Here is a 19,337-nt window from a genome sequence, read left to right on the forward strand (position 1 = left end):
CTCTCCCTGCACCTCCATGGGTCTGCCAGCCCGGAAGCTCTCCCAACCACATCCTTTTGGGTTTTTTCTGCAGGCTTCATTACAGAGACATGATTGATTATGGCAATTGAACTCAATCTCCAGTCCCTGTCCTGTCCTCACAGGTCAAGGGATGGGGCTGAAAGTGCCAACCCACTAACCCAGGTTGGTCCTCCTGGCAGCCAGGTACCACCCCGCACGCCCCCATCCTTAGGTTACCCTAGGGGCCTTTCCATTAATCAACCCCTTAACGAACTCTGGTGTGGTTGGAAGGGGCTTTTCTGAATTAACAGGACACTCCTTTCACCTTTATCACTCTGAAGCTATTTTAGGAATTTAGGACAAAAGACCAAATAATACAAAACAAAAGATTCCCTTTGCTCTTATCACTTAGGAAATTACCAGGGTTTTAGGAACTCTGTGCCAGAAACAAAGACCACCTCTATTTCTTACTATAAATCACAATACCACAATATGTATTTCTATACATTCTATGTGTGTATTCTATATATATTCAACATGGTATATAGTAAGAGAAATGCCAATTAAAGTCATGCTGAGATAATAGTTTTCACCTCTCCGAAGGGCAGGAGCAGCAGGTGAGCCGCTGGCAGTGGTGTGGTGAAGCAGGCAGGCTTGTCCAGTGCCGGGGGGTGGAAGCAGGACCCTCACTTTGGAGGGACTTGGGCAATGTCAGCATGACCTTTGCACAAACCTCCCTTTGCCCCAGCGCTCCCACTTTGAGGAATTCTTGCCTACAGATATTCCTGAGTGTGAGACGTGATGTGTGTCCAGGGTAGTTCATTGCAGCACCGTTTGGCAGAGCAGAAGCTGGGAACTGTCCTACATGTCCAGCACTACGAGGGGACTGGATGCATTGGTGAGGTTCATCTGTACAGTGGAGCACTGTGCAGCTTTGCAGGGGGGTGGGGTCCTGATCCGGAGCGCCTTCTGTGTCTGTGGTTCACCGCCAAGTGTGAAAAAGGGAAGGAAAAGGAACACCTTTTACAAGTAGTCCTCAGTTGGGAAAGGCATATTGGAACCTGGGGGAAGAGTGTAGGTTTTATGAAGATTCCAATCCCAGGCAGCCCTAGAGCACGCATCACTATCAAACTAGATACCTTAGGTTTCCGTAGCAGGGGCTGTGTTCTTGGCTCTATGCATGTGTGTATATTATACATACAGACAGACAGCCATATCCAAAATTATGTGTATGTATGGGTATGTGTGTATATATAATTTCACTACTTTATTCAGGTCTCCACTTGAATGGCTGAGACCCTACCGCAGAGAGGCCTTCCTGAGCACCCCGTCTAAAACGGTCCCTGCTTTATTTTCCTTCATAACACTTGTCACCTTCTGCTGTTATACGTTTGTTTGCTTTCTGCGCCATCCTCCTCAGCTCTGAGGGCAGCGATCATGGTTTCATTCCTTGCTATATCTCAGCATTTAGAGCAGTGTCTGGCCCATAGTAGTTGCTTAATAAGTATGTGCTGAATGAATGTGAACGAGCCTATAGTGAAAATTATCCCCATGTTAGATGTGGACCTGAGGCCCCCAGAGGCCTTGCCCTCCCTGCATGGAACAAGCTGAGGGCCCACTGCTCTTCTGACTGGGGGAAGAGGCAAGAAGTTGCCCTAGACGGCCTTTTATGTGGCTAAAATTCTCCCTTTACTTACATTTCCTTTTCAGAGTCACCTTGAGAGACACGGATGCAGGCCGGGGTCTCTTCAGGGGGGCAGGGGGACACTGCCTGTGAAGCACTGAAAAACGTGCCTATACTGTTCTCATTTGATGCCCGCTTCCCCGACTCTTTGGGGCCCGTCTCTCCTCTCTGGCTTGCATGATGCTTGTTCCGGGCAGTGATGCCACGGAGAATAGGTAGAGGGAGAGAGAAACTTCCGACCTGATGGCCTCTCTCCTCTGGAGGACCCTTCACTTCAGTCCTATGCTCGATATTATCAAAGTCCAGTTTGGCCAAGGGATGTCGTCAGACTTATTATTTCTTCAGTGTTTCAGTTATAACAGTTTTGCTGACATCTTTTAGGGCTTCCTCTGTGCCAGGCATTTTTCCAGTCCCTTGATCCCTGTTACCTCATTTAACCCTCCCAACGGGCCTGTTCAGGGGTGGAAATTACCCTCCCCCCCCCCTTACTGATAAGCAAACTTGGACTCAGAAAGGTCTAGTAATGAGTAATGGGTCACCCAGCTGCTAAGAGCCAGAGCTGGGATTTGATTCTGGCTCTCGCTGACCACCATGAAGGCATTCTCACAGCCACGTGGCCTACTGCTTCCCCATCTGCTTTTGGGATTCTCCCAGTGGCCAGTGGAAGAGGGTCTGATTTCCTACAATGTGATATGGATTGTTAATCATGTTGCAAAGCCCTGCTGGCCAGCATGAGGCCTTGACGGGCTGGAGGAAGTGGGTGGAGAGCCTTCTGCTTGTTTATTTCTCATAGACACTTGGCACACAAATGACCAAACTTCTGTTTCTCTTCGAGATTAGTTTCCATGTTGGGCAGGGGAGAGGGTTAGATAGCATCCAGAGGAACCCTGTTACCACCCAATCAGATCTGTCCCTCCTCTCCTGGGAACCCTCCATGGCTCCCTGTTACCCAGAGTAAAAGCCAAAGTCCTCACCATCCCCAACCAGACCCCACGCGATCTGCCCCCATTACCTCCCACTCCTCTCCTCACTTGCTCTGCTCCTTACATGGCACCAGGGTATGTGCCTGCCCCAGGACCCTTGCACTGGCTCTTCCTGCTATTAGGAAGGCTCTTCTCTCATACCCATGTGGTTCACTCCCTTACATCCTTCAAACCTTTGTTCATTCATTGTCTTCTCAGGGAGGTCCCTGTCTCCCTTCTCTGTTTTTCTCTATAGCACTTACCTAACATGTTATATCTTTTAGTTATTTTGTTTATTGTTCAGCTTCCCTACTAGAATTATCAGCTCCAGTGTCCTGTTCACCTGAATCCCTGGTGCCTAGCACAGTGCCTGGCACCAAATAGACACTCAGTAAACATTTCTTGAAAGAATGAATGGTTGGATCCTGTCATTATGGTGCTGGGGGTGGGGGGGAAGGGGGGTTGGTTTTGCTTATCAAGCCTCAGTGAGACCCTCCCATGTGCCAGGCTGCAGCTCTGGGTTCCAGACACCAAGGTGAATAAGCCCTGGTTCTGCAGGCAAATTTAAGCCGTGGAGGAAGGGTGCATCTGCTGAGGAGAGCCCAGATCCTGCGCCCATGGCCTGGCTGCAAGGAAGGCAGTAAGAGTCAGTTCCCAGCCTTCATAATATTTTACCTTGAGAGGCAGGCCCGGCCTCCTACAAAGGATCATAGGTGGGAAATTCCCAAGTCATAGGAAAGATTATGGGCTGCCAAAATGTTTTAATTCTTTAAACTTTTTATTAAACTGTAATATACATCCAGAAAAAGACAAGGGCACATATTAAAAGTGTATGTAGCTAGAAGAACTTTAACAAACGACACACTCATGTAACCAGCTCTAAAAGCAATATTTCCAGGCCCCAGAAGTCCCTTTCCTACTCTCTCTGAGTCACTCCTACCTTCCAAGCAAAACCACTTTGAACTTTGTGTAAATGCAGTCATACTTTATGTAGATGCTCCTTTGTGTCTGGCCTTTCTGTTCAGCATTACATCTGTGAGATGTCCATGTCGTTGCATGTAGTTAGCTTTCATGTCTACTCGTTACCGTCTACAGTCACAGGGGGACCTGACTGGCAGATCTGGAGAATAGCTAGGGCAAAATGTGCAAAGGCCCTGGGGTAGGAATAAGCTTAGAAGGCAAAAAAGGCCAGTGTGATGGGAGCATTTGGGTGAGGGATAAAGTAGAAGGGGACGAGCTCCTAGAGGTGTTGAAGAATTTTAAGCAGGAAGGCGACCTGATGTGATCCCTGTTTTATTTGATCCCTCTGTCTGTGTGTGGAGAGTAGAACCTAGGAAGGCAAGAGTGGACTCAGGGAGACCAGTGGGGGATGTCATGGAGTTGTCCGGGTGAAAGATGGTGCTGGCAGCTTGGCCTACGAAGAAGGAGAAAGGAAATGGATTCAGGATCTATTTTGGAGGTAGTGGCAGCAGAACTTGCTCATAGACTTGTCACAGAGGATGAGGGGAGGAGAGACATAAAGGATTGCGTTGTGTGTCTGCATCGCACTTTGTTGGCCCGTCCCTGCTGATGGTCACTCAGGTAATCTCTCATTCTCCCTGCTCACAGAGGCCTCTCCAGCCAGCACTCATATGCACACATCCTTGATGAGCTGAGTCTCGAAGGATCAAGGGCAAGAGCGTTCCAGGTAGTGGGAACCATTAGAGCTAAGGCTGGGGCCTCCCCAACACCTGGCTCAGCTCGTGCCAGAGTGTAGGCTGCAGAATGGTAGCACACGGCCTCAATCCACCACCTGAATCGTGTGGACCCACTGCCGATTTTGAGATGTTTCTTTATGCTCTCCCATCCCGCACCTTCCCCGAGTTGCTTTCTCCTCTGGCCACATCCAGTCCCCTCCCCTCTGTAGGTTAGTCCAGAGCTCCAGCCAGCGTTGCCGCAGCAGGTGTGTTCAGTTGGCGTTGCTGCCATGCTCGGGGGCCCTGCCTCTCTGCACTGGCTCAGCTTTGTTGTCCTGTTGCGTGAGCCACAGTGGGGCTTAAAAACAGTGGCCGGTGAGGCCTTTGGCTCTGGGCCAGCCCTGGAGGCTGACAGGCCTGTAGGAAGTGAACAAGAAGACCTCTTGTTTGTCTGAGCTGGATTTTTCCATGTTCTTCATCCCCCGTTCCCTCCTGTTTCTCATCTCTGACCTTGTTCTTGAGAATGCAGGGCCTACGGGCAGCAGCTGCTCCTGCCGGCCTCCCTTGCCCTTTCTCAGAGGCTTTGGGCGTTTGGGGGCTCTAGGCCCACTCAGCTCATGAGGCAGCTCAGCCAGCAGGAGTTTAAAACAGCGTGACCTGCAAGCACTTGAGGAGAGAGTGCCCTGCTTCTGTTTTTGCCATTGGTTCCCTTGGGTCCCTGAAGACCAACTCCCACCCTGGCTTGGGTTTCTCTCTTGTGCTGTTGGGAGGTGCCAGCCAGGCTGACTTGTCAAAATTAATATCTCTGGCAGTTTGCTTTCTGCCTGCCCAAGGGTTGTAGAATTGGAGGCATTGTGGCTATCATGAGCAGGTGAAATTTGACGTTTGAGCTTGCAGTAGGTCAAAAAAACAGGGGGTGGGGGGACAACCTTGAAGGAGAAAATATAGGGCATTAATGAGCTCAACTGAGTATTCTCCCAAGTTGCTGGAGGACATGTGACTCATCGCAACCTTTTTAGAAGACAGCCTAAAAAAGAAATCTTATTTATTTTTGAATAAGCAGTCCATGCACGTGATAAAGCAGTCAAATGACACAAAAAAACATGTACAGTGAAAATTAAGTCTCCCTCCCCTGTCCATTGTCACCCAGCTCCCCTCCCGTGAGGACACCCATTTCAGCTGTATTCTTCCAGAGATACTCAATACCGAAACAAGCACATATTATACATACGGTTCTATCCTTTGATCTTGGAAGCCATTCTCTATACTCCATAAGTAGCCTTTGATGCAGAACTACCACGCCTGAGAAGCTACCCTACAGAAAAAAATGGCCCCAGTACAAAAGGTTATTTACCACAGCATTATTTGCAGTGGCCAAACAAAAAACAAAGTGAAACCCTGGAAGTAAAATGAATGCCCATTTTTCAGGGGATGATTGGTAAAATATGGCACCTCCACACTATGGAATATCAGCTGCTGAAAAGAGTGGGTAAGAGCACTGCTAGTTGATTTGGAGGCATTTCTGTGATGCAGCTGAGGGAAAGCAAGATTCCAAGAAGTCAATATGATGTGACCCTGATTATGTAAAATGCAGGGACAAGAGTCTGTGAATCGTGTTGGAGTGGTGGGCATAGTACTCATGCTCTTCCTCATCACACGGCCCAGCACTCTGTCTGGGAGACTTCAGTGTCCTCAGTTGTGGTCAAAACAAACTTCACAGGTTAGACAACACTAGAGGCCCCCTTGGGAGGGTATCTGGCCCACGGGTGGAGAGCCCGTGACGTCGGTGTTGGGAAAGGCTCCCTGGACCTCTGTCAGCCTAGAAGGGGCTAACGTGCGTAGTGAGAAGTCACTTCTAACTGACTGTGACAGGCTATTTTGACCTACTTCCCAGGCATTTGGTAGAATGAAATAAGGGCAGAGTTTGGTCAGCTGTGTGAAGCATGCAGCACCACCAAGTCTGCCCCTTGTGAGAATAAGGCAGAGGAATTATAGAAACGCTGACGTCAAGGCATCAGATCAGGTCCCTGGCTGTGATCCCGATGAAGCTGCACAGGGCAGGCGGCACAGGTGGCAACTTACCTCACGACCACCCGCAGCCCACCACACAGAGCCACCCAGTGGGATGCTTCTCACGCCCCGCTCCTAAAACGGACGAGCCCTATTGCCGGGGAGAGTGGACCTGGAGGGAAGGTGTTGGGTGGACACACGCCCACAGGACCACTGCGTCTCGCCACTCCTGGGGCTCTGTTTGTGCTGTGGTCTGTCATCGTGGTGGCCCTGGAGTTGTTCTCTGTGAAGCTCGGCTTCCCTTCCCCTTTCCTGCTCCTAGACCCCGGATAAGGATGCATTCCTCCAGGGTTCTGGCGTTCCCCTCAGTATGGACGTGGCTGTCAGTGGGGTGGGGGCTCATGACCCCTTTGTGTCATAACTTGTCTCCTGCTGGGCTTCACTTGCAGTGGCTGTTCTCAAACTGAGGCTTCCCCCCTCGACCAGACCACGTTTATTCACAGTGCTCTCTCCCCACTCTTGACCGTGTTCCTTACCCTTTCACCACCACCGAAAAGAAAGAACACGTCCTCTCCCTGAAGCAGCATCTCTTCCTCTGTTTCCTCTCCTACTGGTCGTTCATCAGAAGTGAGAGCTCAGTTCTCACTGGCTAATCTATTCCTCTGACCCCCTCAGAGAAGGAAGGACCTGGTTGTTACAGACTCCAAGGCTTTATCTTGCTTGGGTGTGTGTGTGTGTGTGTGTGTGTGTGTGTGTGTGTGTGTGTGTGTGTGTGTGTGTGTGTGTGAATATTCTCAGGTTTCTGGTTTGGGTAGTTGATGGTGTCTAGTGGACCACTATCTATCTGTGGATGGGAGAGAAACAGGTACAATTAAGGATATTACATGGAGAGAGAGAGAGAATATATATGTGTGTGTGTGTGTGTGTGTGTGTGTGTGTGTGTGTGTGTGTGTATGAATATTCTCAGGTTTCTGGTTTGGGTAGTTGGTGGTGTCTAGTGGACCACTATCTATCTGTGGATGGGAGAGAAACAGGTACAATTAAGGATATTACATGGAGAGAGAGAGAGAGAATATATATGTGTGTGTGTGTGTGTGTGTGTGTGTGTATGTATGAATATTCTCAGGTTTCTGGTTTGGGTAGTTGATGGTGTCTAGTGGACCACTATCTATCTGTGGATGGGAGAGAAACAGGTACAATTAAGGATATTACATGGAGAGAGAGAGAGAGAATATATATGTGTGTGTGTGTGTGTGTGTGTGTGTGTATGCACGCACACACACATGGAGAGAGAGAATTCATATCTTTATTGAAAATACAAAAATATGCCCTACAAAAAATTAGGCAGTGGCTGGTCATTTATTGAAATTCGTTTAACAGGCATTTGCTGATCTGCTCTTATTGTGCTGTGTACAATTTGAATCTGGCAGAAAACCACTTTGGGAAAACTCATAAGACCGTGTGAAGATCACTCTCGGATCTCCCTTTTCTGCCTCACCCCCGACGGCCAGTCCAGCAGCAAGGCTTGTTTGTCCTTGACCTGAAACAGATCTTCACCAGCCTCCTCCTTTCCATTCCACTGCCCTCCCCCCGCTCCCAGCCACCACCATCTCTCCTTGGGTGTCACAGCAGCCACTTCACTGTTCTCCCTGCTGCTTTTCAACCCCGGCAGTCTCTGTGCAACAGCCAGAGGGGTCTTTCAGAAATGTCAGCCGGAACACATCATTCTCCTCCTCCCCGTCATACTTAGAATAAAGAGCATATGGCCGACCGTGGCTCACGCGGCCCGCGAGCTTCTGCCGCATCTCCTAGCACCCCTCCCTCCCTCTCCACAGCCGTCTAGGCAGGAGGGCCTGCTATGAGCTTCTTTAACAGATTCCTCCATCCTCCTCCATCTCCTGGAATATTCTTTTTTTTTTTTTTTAACTTTCATTAGAGACTTTATTACCAATCCAGTAATTCAGTCTGGGTAGCCCTTTGAGTGTCTTTTAATTGAGAAATAATTCACATACCATAAAATTCACCCTTTTAAAGTCTACATTTCACTGGTTTTTAGTGTTTTCATAAGATTGTGCAGCCATCACCAGTATCTAATTCCAGTACATTTTCGTCAACCCAGAAAGACACCGTGTACCCACTAGCAGTTACTCTCCTTCTGTGTCCCCCTCCTCCAGCCCCTGGCAACCACTACTCTACTTTCTGTCTCTCTGGATTTGCCTATTCTAGACATTTCATATAAATGGAATCCTTTGATATGTGGTCTTCTGTGACTGGCCTCTTTCACTCAGCATGATGTTTTCAGTGTTCATCCATGTTGTACACAAATCAGTACTTCATTCTTTTTATAGTTGAATAATATTCCACTGTATGGATGGGCTGTGTTTTGTTTATCCATTCTTCATTTGATGGACATTCTGGGATATTCTTACTTCCATTCTCCACATGGCTTCCTTCTCCTTTCTCTTCAGTTCTGTGTTGAAACTCACTCTGGTTTCCTGCATACTATTTCTTACCATTTGTACTTATGAATATATTTGTTTCCCTGTTTGTTTATCTTCTGTCCCCTGTTCTGGACTGTGCATCTTGTAAGGGCGTGGACTCTGTCTGCTTTTGTTCACTGTGTCTACCACCCTGCCTTGCACAGTGCCCAGCGCAGGGTACTGCTTAATAGTTGCTGGATGAATGACTCAGTGTATCTCATCTTGTTCTCATTTTACCTCCTCCTAAGGCAAAATGATTGTAACCCTGTTGTGTGGGAAATTCTATATCTAGCTTTCTACTTGCTGTATCTAGCTCTCTACTTTAAATAGTGGCAGGTTGCTGGAAGGATTTCTGTGGTGTAAAACACTGCTCCGTTGGTCATCTGCTGTGTAAGTCCACGGTATCATTTGAAAGTGCATGTGGCTGCCAGTAGGAGAGATCAGAAGTAACAATGGTGTAAACTCAATGGAAGGTGGTTTCTCTTGTGAGTAAAATGTCCTGAGATCTGCAGTCTTGGGCTGGGCTGGCAGCTCCACAGTCCTCAGGTAAAGCAAGATCCTTCTATCTTTCTGCTTAACCATGGCTAGCACAAAGCTTTCATCCTTAAGGTGGCTTCATGGTCCACTGTGACTGCCGGAGTCCAGCCAGTGAGTCTGTAGTCCAGGTGGGAATCGGGGTAGGGAATGGGCACAAAAGTGTAGTCCAGCTCTTTGTTCTTGGTGAGGAATTTTCCTTGAAGTCCCACAACAATGTCTGCCTACCTCTTGTTGACCATCCCTAGCTGCAGGGGAGTTTGGGAGATGTAGTCTTAGCTGAGCATCCCGAGAAGAAGGGGGAGAATGGCTACTGGCTGGGCAGCTAGCACCAGCAGGTCTGTTTCCTGCCCCTGGTACCCTGGGCCATGGCAGCCAGCTTCTGCCCATTGGCCTGGGCCTTCAAGCCTCCTCCTTCCCTAAGTGGCCAGAATCAGAGCAGTGCCTTTTTCTGTCAGGTTGACCAGAGGGTGAGATTTTGAAGCCCCTCAAGGGCCTTCAGTCGAAAAAACTGACCATGTCACCAGCAATAAGAATGATGGTAGCTCACCTTTATTGAACCCTTACTACATGATAAGTCCTGCTCTAAACATTTTTCATGGAGTCATTTACTTCATCCTCATCTCCATTTTACAGATGAGGAAACTGAGGCACAGAGCGGTTAAGTAACCCTAGACATTCTCGCTGTTAATAATGTTGTTTTTGTTCATTCTTCCCTTTCAATATATATAATGAATAAGAGGATTAAAAATAAAGCCTGACCTATTTTGGTAGATTGACCAGCGTTCTGTCTCCCATCTGATGAGCTGAGGTCTAGAGAGTGCTTTGTGGAAAAGCACTCGGCAGTTGAAGCCACATTGACAGACTGGTTTTATAGGAGTGCAGGAAGGGGCTTAACACTTGGCACATCCAGCAAATGCCTGGTGACAGGAGGAAGAAGGATCCACAAGCTATGCAGGATTTCCCCGGCCCCTGAGCCTGCGGCTAGCAGACCACAAAGCGGTTGTGCCAGTGGGCTGGGCTTGGCCTTTAAAATCATAGTCTACCTGACTGCTCTTAGAGGTCTGTGGGGAGAAAGAAGGCTGTCTCCAATTCAGGTCCTCTGAGAATTAATTCAGGCACCAAGTCATCTTTCTGGATGCCTCTGATCGGCCATGCTTGGTGGAAATTTTTGATTCCCAAAGTTGACCTCTGAGTTGAGTCTTTTTGAGACACCTTCAGGTCCCTGTTAGTGGCTGTTTGCAGACTCTCCAGGGTGATGGCACAGCATGTGGCTGCTGGAGTCTGGATGTAGCAGGTGTTTCGCTTAGGAGTGCATTTGGCCGCAAGTATCAGACTACACAGGTGGCATTGTCACTTTAACACATTGGAAGTTGTTTGTGTCTTATAACATCTGGAGGGAGATAATGTGGCTCAGTGGCTTGGCAGAGTGAATGCCAGCGCTGCTCTGACTCTCTTGCCCCCTCATGGCCACAAAACGGCTGCTGCACCCACCTTCCCCAGTGTGCTGGGGGACACTGAGAGTTCAGCCCTTCTATTCTGAGTAGTGTTCTGGGGACAAGAGGGACCCTCTCAAATCCAGGTGTCATGTCCACACTCCAAGCTGGAAAAAGGCAGACTGGCGAAGAGGCAGAGGACTGTGTGGATGAGTCTGACCCTCTTTGTGAAGAGAACAAACACTTTCCCAGATTCCCTGAATGAGAAACCTTCGCTTACCCCAATGTGAAGATATGCTTCTGCATTATCTAGATACACTCGTATTTTCCTTTTGCATTTAGGTCTTGGATCCATCTGAAAACAATGTCTGAATGTAGAATGAGATTGGGTTCAAGGCTGAGCCTTTCCTCTTAACTCTGTGTTTGGGAAATGGCATTGTTGGTAGTTCTGGAGCCAGACGCACTGGGTTCGAATCCTTCCTGGCTGTGCCACCTACTTGGCTGTGTGATCTTGGGTAGGCTGCCCCACTCTGTGCAGCAGTTTTCTGGTCTGTTAAAAGTGGGGAATGCTGGTAGACCCGACTACACAGGGTTGTTACGATGGTTAAATGGGTTGATAGTTAACTTGAAAACAGTGCCTGGCATGTAGCAAAATCAAAGCAAAACCTCATGCTTCAAGCCAGAATGAGAATTTGCAAGGCCACGTGGGTCTGGGAACTTGGCAGGGAATCCCAGACCCCAGTCATTTGGGAAGGCGAAGCATGTCACTGAGGTCACCGTCTCTTTCTCTTTACAAGAAATTGCCAAACTGTTATGAAAATGTCTGTTCCAATGTACAGTCCCACCTGCAGTGACTTCTCCTTATTCCATAACTTCAGTACGTTTGGCGGTGTCAGACTCTGATGTTTTGACCAATCTGCTGTGCATGAGATGGTCATGCATTGATGCTTTTCCTGAGCAGTTTCTCTGCAGGGGTCTGTCGTGTGCCACTGTACCGCAGAGTTACTTGGGCTAGGCTGGAGGCAGGGCAGCCATTAGACCCTCCGGCACAGTGAAGTCCTCAGAGCCCTGTGTTCAGAGCCCAATACCATGACGCTTCCCTTGTGGGAGGGGAGGGGCTGGGGAGAGGACAGAAGATGAGGACGTAAGACCCTCGTAGTCAGCAATACAGCCTTAGTCACATTTGTGGACTGAATCAATCAGTGAAAGAACCAGTGCTGAATCGTTAGTGTATGTTATTAATAGAATATAGGTCATAAGAGAAAACATGATTAATTACAAGATGATCCCAGCGGCTGTCATACAGGATAGTGATTGAGGGCTTAGATTTTCCCAAGGCAAAGTCCTTTCTTCGCAAAGCAACTTTTCTTTGTTGGCAGGTGGGTAGAGGCAGTTAAATGAATGGAGATTTTCCTAAGTCACTGTTTCAAAGACAGGATGGGGATGGGTATAATGGGAATCTTCTCTAAATGAAGGACGACTGAACCACTTTATTAGTAGGTGAGTAGGTCCCTGATGCCCCAATGTGAAGCTCTGGTAAAGTCTAAAAAGGAGAATGCAGCTTGTAGCAGAAGGCCCCTGTGGGCTTGGTTCTCCTTCAGCTCAAACTAAATGCCTAGATCAGCCACTTATACACCTGGCCGCCCCCATCACCGCTTGGTCAGGAGGGGTGCATGTGGCCAGGCCCTCTTAGAGGTTGGGTGCCCAGGGTGTGTGTCCTGTTCCGAGACAGAAAGCAGAAGAGAAAGCTGCCGTCTCTGGGCGCAGGGAGAGAAAAGAGCTAGTAGCCCTGGTCCCAGCCTTTGGGGCTGTTAATTCCGTGCACTGGGAAAGTGGGTGCCAGCAACAGTCACAGGCTCTGACCAGTCAGATTAGCCACCCCTTCTTCCTTCCTTGGTCTTCGTGGAGAGGTGCGAATGGATGATCTTTTCCACATGAGTTGAGATGAAATACGAGGGAAGAAGTGCAGGAACAGGAAGGCCCAGGTGCACAGGCTGAGGCTGCCTTGGGGTCAGGAGAGCAGCGCCCTGGCTGGCTGGCCCTGCAGAAGCACCTCGCCCGGAGCCATGGCATGCAATAATGCCAGCTTCACAAGATTTCAGTGAGGCTGGAAACCAAGGTCATTAACATGTAAATACTTTGAAATGTGATATGAGCGATTGGTTTTCAGGATGTTGATTGTGGAGTAATGGAACTTTTGTCGGACACTTCCCTGAAAGCCCATTTTTAAAAACAGAAAAAAGTGGAGCTGCTGTAGGTGAATGGGGGTGCAGAGGCCTGGAGCCTCGCCTGGTGCCCCCCCTTACCCTCTGCTGTCTCCCCAAGGACCATACTCAGGGGAGTTCAAGGTGAAACCTCCTGGGGCTCTAGGGAGGCCTGGCTCTGCCTCCAGCTGGCCCTGGGCCCCAAGCAAGTCATCTCAGCATTCTGAACCTCAGTTTTCTTATCTATCAAGTGGGCAGATCAGACTAGATTGAAGAGTTCTTCACCCAGTTCCTATGAACAGAGGCTTCAGAGATCTTTGACATCCTTGAAATAGTTGTGTGTGTGTGTGTGTGTGTGTGTGTGTGTGTGTTTCCTGGAGAGACATGACATAGTTTTGTTTTGTCAGCTCCTCAGAAGGATTGTATTCACTGGAACATGAAGGAACACTGTATTGATTTCTGAGGTCCCTTCCAGTTCTATCAGTCAGTTATTTCTGTTGTAAATGACAGAATCTCCCCAACTCAAACTGTCTTAAACTGCAAAGGGAAGTTAATGGCTCTGGGACCTGAAAATCTCAGAGCTACCCTGACTGGAGTCTGCACTCAGGTATTCTTGTCAGGAATACACCCTTCACCACTTCTGGATTCTGCCTCTTTCACCTTTCACTTTATCCTTAGGTGTCCATCCCCTCCCTCAGGTGGCAAAGAAGCCTTCAACAGCCCCTGCCTTACACCCATTTCTTTCCCCCAGTAATCCAGCAAAATTTCCAGGGCCAACTCTGATTGGCCTTGCTTGGATCATGTGTCTCTCCCAGAGCCAATCATTGTGGCTGAGGGGAGGAACCATCAGGCTAGGAGTCAGGCCTGGACACCCTCTCACTCCCAGGTCCTCTCATCTTGGCTTCTATTCCTTGGTATACACCGTGGGAAGCGAGGTGTGCAGCCCTGTGACTGTGACTTATGTGACAGATGAGCCAGGGCTGTTGCTCTGGTGGGTGCTGGAGTTGCTGAGGCAATTCCAAGGGCATTTTCCCTTCCCAGGTGGTGTAAGAGGGGCTCTGGGATGTCTGGGGTCCTGGCTGAATTCCTGGCGCTGTAGCCTGCCTTTGCTGCCATTTCCACAACCCTTCAGCATCTGCTGCGGCCCCTCCTGTGTATCAGGGACCTCAAACTGATGGACATCACAGCTTCCTCCACTTGACAGGGAGTAGATTCTCAGCTCAGAGGGACGTGGCAGCACTGCACGTCACTGCTAATGTGCCTTTAAAGAGCCATGAACATCACTCTAGAGAAAGAAAGGGGGGAAAATGAGTGGCAGAAAAGCAATTTCTGATGCAGTTTAAAAGGCAGTGATTACAATTTTACAGGAGCTTTATTGCAGGGGCTTCCTGATCATCCCAGGAATTTTTTTAATGGGAAGTCTGGTGATAAAGGAAAATGTTCTGGGTGCTTCTGGTTCCCTCCTGGCCTGCCAAAAGCATCTTGAAAATCAAAATTGTTAGTGTTTCATAGACCAGCTTTAGGGATAGCAACTACCCAAGAGGCTATTTCTGATCTTTCAAAGAGTGTGTGTTTTTCTGTATTTGCTGATTCTATGTATAGTAACTTTTTCTAATTTTATTTTATGCTTTCCTAAGTGGCTTGGTAGTAAGCTGTGCGAATTGTCAAGAACCGTACTCACTTCTTCCCTTCTATGTTAGTTGAGAGTCATTCGGTTGTGTGAACAAATAGAAATTCAGGTCAGCCTGCGTAAGTATAAAAGGAAATGTTTGAACTCACAGCCTGGAACATTCTATGTGTAATGGCTTCAGGGTTGCCAGGACCCTGTTTCCTTCCATCTCCTGGCTGCAGTCCTCTGTTGGTTTTATGGTCAGATAGGCTCTGAGGCAGCTCCACATATATATCCAACCAACTTAGCAGCCCCAGAGATTTCCCCGTAATCCCAGCACATGTCCTGAGACTGTTTAGTGGACCTGATCAGCCTGGCTTTGGTTCCAGGGCCACTCTGAGCCATCTCTGAGGCCAGGGGCGGGGAAGAGGGGATGCGGTGGCTTTATTGGCCAGGCCTGGGTTTTGTGACACCACTCCCTTCCCTACCAACACATGGATTGGGTCATTCCCATAGGAATTCCATGGGCTGAGTGAGAACGATGAGGTCCGGAGGGCCTACCTGGAAAGGGAAATGGATGCAGGATGAACCAAAACCACCAATGCTCAGGACCCCTTCCCATACGAAACTCACGAGGATCTGAATCTGCCGCACACCCCCTAGTTGTCACCTTCCCTGGGCACACACTCCACCTTTACCCTATCTCAGGGCTAGCGTAGGGGTTCTTAACCTCAGGTCCATGGACCCTTGAAGGGTCCTTGGATGGAATTTAGAGGATTGTGAAGTTGGCTGGGAAAAAAATTACATCTTTATTTTCTCTACCATCTAACTGAAATTTAGCATTTCCATTCCTTCTGAACAAGGGCCACAAACCACGTTGTATCAGCAACGCCTGTGACTTTGTCGCTGCTAGAGATCAAAACGTTTTCCATGTAACATTACAGTTGTTGTAGATATTACAAGGTACTGTTTACACTCATCTCTTTCTAAATTACTGTAGTTATTGGACCCACCACTAAGATCTCATAATTTAAAGCATTCACAAAGAAGCACAAATATTACTGTATCTCAGGTTAGGTTTTGTTTTACAGATATTTTGATATCTGAATATAATCGATTTCCCTTGTAATCTTGTGTATTGTATTTTGTACATTTGAACACATGATTCTGAGAAGGAGCCCAAACCCTTCTTCACCAGGCTGCCAACAGGGGTCCCTGGCCTGAGAAAGGTAAAGAACTAAGAACCCCTTCTGGCTTCTCCAGAGCCCCTAAGGGCAAGATTATTGAAGCTATCCTGATTCCTGGACTCTGGAACGTAGGCCAGCTGCTTGCTAGGTTTCCTTCCTCTGAGGCCCCCTGGAGGAGCTGGCTGGCATTTGAGGTTGGCCTTGGCATGTGGATGGCATGTGGACATGGCAGCATTGGGGAAGGATGGGGAGAGGCCTTGCCAGCCTGCAGTTAGCCCTGTCTTCATTGACCGCCATGACCGTGTGGCCTGGCCAAGTGGTCGGGAGCAGGCTGTGGAGCCAGGCTGCCTGGGTTCGTCCCACCTATAGTGTACTTTTGACTGGCTGGGCAGCCTCTAGGGTTACTGGGGGAGTGAAATGAGTCGGCACATTCTGCTAGGATGGAGCCTGGCACATAGGGAGTGAGAGTCATCGTTTAGCGTATAGGAGGGTTCTAGGTTGTCCTCTCAGATCTCATCTCCCTGGCTTAGTAAGTGCCTGGCCTAAACCAAAATGTGATGGTGAGCAATGCAGACAAGTGGCTTCTTGGCCTGGAGACATTCATTCATCCATGAAATACCCACTCAAATATGCACAACCATACTAAATATTCAAAAACGTAAATTAATAATACAAAGTTACAAGCCAGTGCTTTTTCTCTGCCACTCCTCTGCTCACAGTTGTCTGAAGGAAATGTCTTTATAATGGGCTTCCAGCTGCCCCGTCACCTCCCTGCCCTCGTGTCCCTCACTCACCCTGCGCCAGGCACACGGGCCTCCTGCTGCTCCTGAACACCCCCCCCACCGCCGCCACCCCTCTCTCTCTCCCTCCTGCCTCAGGTCCTGTGCAGTGGCCGTTCCTGTGCCTGGAAGGCTCTTTCCCAGATAGTCACCCAATTCGTGGTCTCCTGTATTCAGGCCTCTGTCCTCAGGCCTCCTCTGACGTCTCTGTGAAGCGGCAGCCCGTTGCTCTCCCCAGCCTACTTAGTCTCCATCAAGGCGCCGCGGCTCCCTGGCTGAGGACTGTGTTTGTTCAGTGTCTCCCTCCCCTGCTGGAGTGTCTGCTCCCTGAGGACAGCGACTTTGTCTTGGTCACTGGTGTACCCTCGGTGCCTGGCACGCAGCAGGCGTTCAGTAAATATTTGTTGAGGGAGTGACTTCGTGAATGACAGGTGGGTACTACAGCAGGAAGGCTCATGCTGGCCGAAGATGTAACCTCATTTTTTTTCTCTCCATAGATGCACAGTCTTTGACCTCGGCTCTCCTGGGACCCTCAAGGAGCACTAGTGTCCAGAACATACTAAGGTTGAGTACTGAGATTTGTGTGACTTTCGTTTGCTTAAGTTTTACGGCTCATACATATAAGCCTCTTTATTATTTAAAAAAAAAATTTATTTGAAAGAGTACCAAGGGAAAGATGTATGACTCCTCCCCTGTCCCTCCCAACACCCACAGTCTGACATCTTCCCTCCGAGGTCATTGCAGTCGGTAGTTGGGTGGGGGTCTGGCTGGACCTCTCTTCCTGCTCATGAACATTCCTCCTTATCCAAATACACCCTCATTATTTTAATTTCTTACATGGAGAACAAAGAAGCCGTGCTAGATGACGCTTCTGCAGCATGTTTCCCACTGTCCCCAGTGGTAGTGTGTCTTGAAGATCTTTCTTCATAGCATCCATCAGTGTATCACAGTCTTTTTTTTTTTTAACTTTTTAATTTCCATTTTAAAATTTACACAGAGTGAAATTCACTTTTTGGTGTGTGGTTCTTTGAGTTTAGGCAAATGCATGCCGTTGTGTGACTACCACCACAGTTAAGATACAGAATGGCCCCATCACCCCATGTGTGGATGTGCTGTTTATCTATAGGCTAAAAGTATAGTGCAGGTAGTTACACGAAATTAAAATATGTATACATGTTAAGTACTTACCTGTAATATAAAGATTTTGAATGTGTTATAATTAGGTTTCTGGGTTTTTTGCTAGTGAGCACCCTCTTTGGTTTCTTTGGCCCAGACCAAGTAAAGGAGGGGGCCTCAGGGTGTGGGGCAGTCCAGGTGGTAGTGGGGCATTCCAAACGAGGATGTCAACCTTTGTTGGCAGGATGCCACAAGGGTCTTGGGAGAGGGGGTGCTGTCTGATCCTGGAATCACCAAGAGACCCCAATAGCGTGGAAAGTGGGAGAACAGAAGATTCTGGCATCCAGACTCTGGACACAGATAGTGGTGTTGGCTGAGTTGCAGGGACCAGTCAGTCGAGTTTGGGAACTGAGTGCATCTAGACAGGGGGACTTCCCCGGCGGTCCAGTGGTTAGGACTCCGCACTCTCACTGCCGAGGGCCTGGGTTCGATCCCTGGTCGGGGAACTAAGATCCCGTAAGCCGTGTGGCGTGGCCAAAAAAAAAAAGTTAAAAAAACAAAATCTAGACAGTATCTTCTCCCTTGGCTGTTTCTTGGGTCTCTTCATATTCCTTCGTCCTGGCCTAAGGCTCTGCCCGGGTACCTGGAGCTTGTTTGTGGGACAGTCTCTTGGGGCCAGATTTCCATTAAGGGATGTTTCTTGGCACAATTCTGTTTTTTTTTAAACATCTTTATTGGAGTATAATTGCTTTACAATGGTGTGTTAGTTTCTGCTTTATAACAAAGTGAGTCATCTATACATATACATATATCCCCATATCTCCTCCCTCTTGGGTCTCCCTCCCACCCTCCCTATCCCACCCCTCTAGGTGGTCATAAATCACTGAGCTGATCTCCCTGTGCTATGCGGCTGCTTCCCACTAGCTATCTGTTTTACATTTGGTAGTGTATACATGTCCATGCCACTCTCTCACTTCGTCCCAGCTTACCCTTCCCCCTGCCCGTGTCCTCAAGTCCATTCTCTACGTCTGCATCTTTATCACTGTCCTGCCCCTAGGTTCATCAGAACCTTTTTTTTTTTTTTTAAGATTCCATATATATGTGTTAGCATGCGGTATTTATTTTTCTCTTTCTGACTTACTTCACTCTGTATGACAGTCTCTAGGTCCATCCATCTCACTACAAATAACTCAATTTCATTTCTTTTTATGGCTGAGTAATATTCCATTGTATATATGTGCCACATCTTTATCCATTCATCTGTCGATGGACACTTAGGTTGCTTCCATGTCCTGGCTATTGTGAATAGAGCTGCAATGAACATTGTGGTACATGACTCTTTTTGAATTATGGTTTTCTCAGGGTATATGCCCAGTAGTGGGATTGCTGGGTCATACGGCAGCTCTATTTTTAGTTTCTTAAGGAACCTCCATACTGTTCTCCATAGTGGCTGTATCAATTTACGTTCCCACCAACAGTGCAAGAGGGTTCCCTTTTCTCCACACCCTCTCCAGCATTTATTGTTTGTAGACTTTTTGATGATGGCCATACAATTCTGTATTAACTTTTTTATTTTAAAGGAATTTTAGACTTACAAAAAAGTGACAAAAATAGTACAGAGAGTTCACATTATCTACCCTTCACCCAGCATCCCCAAATG

The 19,337-nt window shown here is 48.2% G+C and overlaps 1 protein-coding gene across 9 annotated transcripts in view; it reads left to right on the plus strand.

Moving 5' to 3' along the window:
• SIPA1L3 (signal induced proliferation associated 1 like 3) overlaps positions 1-19,337 on the plus strand; it is a 235,554-nt gene that overhangs the window by 76,699 nt on the left and 139,518 nt on the right. For all 9 annotated transcript variants that reach the window (XM_068527222.1, XM_068527220.1, XM_068527221.1 and 6 more), the window contains one exon: positions 17,059-17,125. The gene's annotated coding sequence lies outside the window, so the exon portion shown is untranslated. The remainder of the gene's footprint in view (positions 1-17,058; positions 17,126-19,337) is intronic.

The sequence above is a fragment of the Eschrichtius robustus genome, chromosome 19 (assembly GCF_028021215.1).
Source record: "Eschrichtius robustus isolate mEscRob2 chromosome 19, mEscRob2.pri, whole genome shotgun sequence".
NCBI lineage: Eukaryota > Metazoa > Chordata > Mammalia > Artiodactyla > Eschrichtiidae > Eschrichtius > Eschrichtius robustus.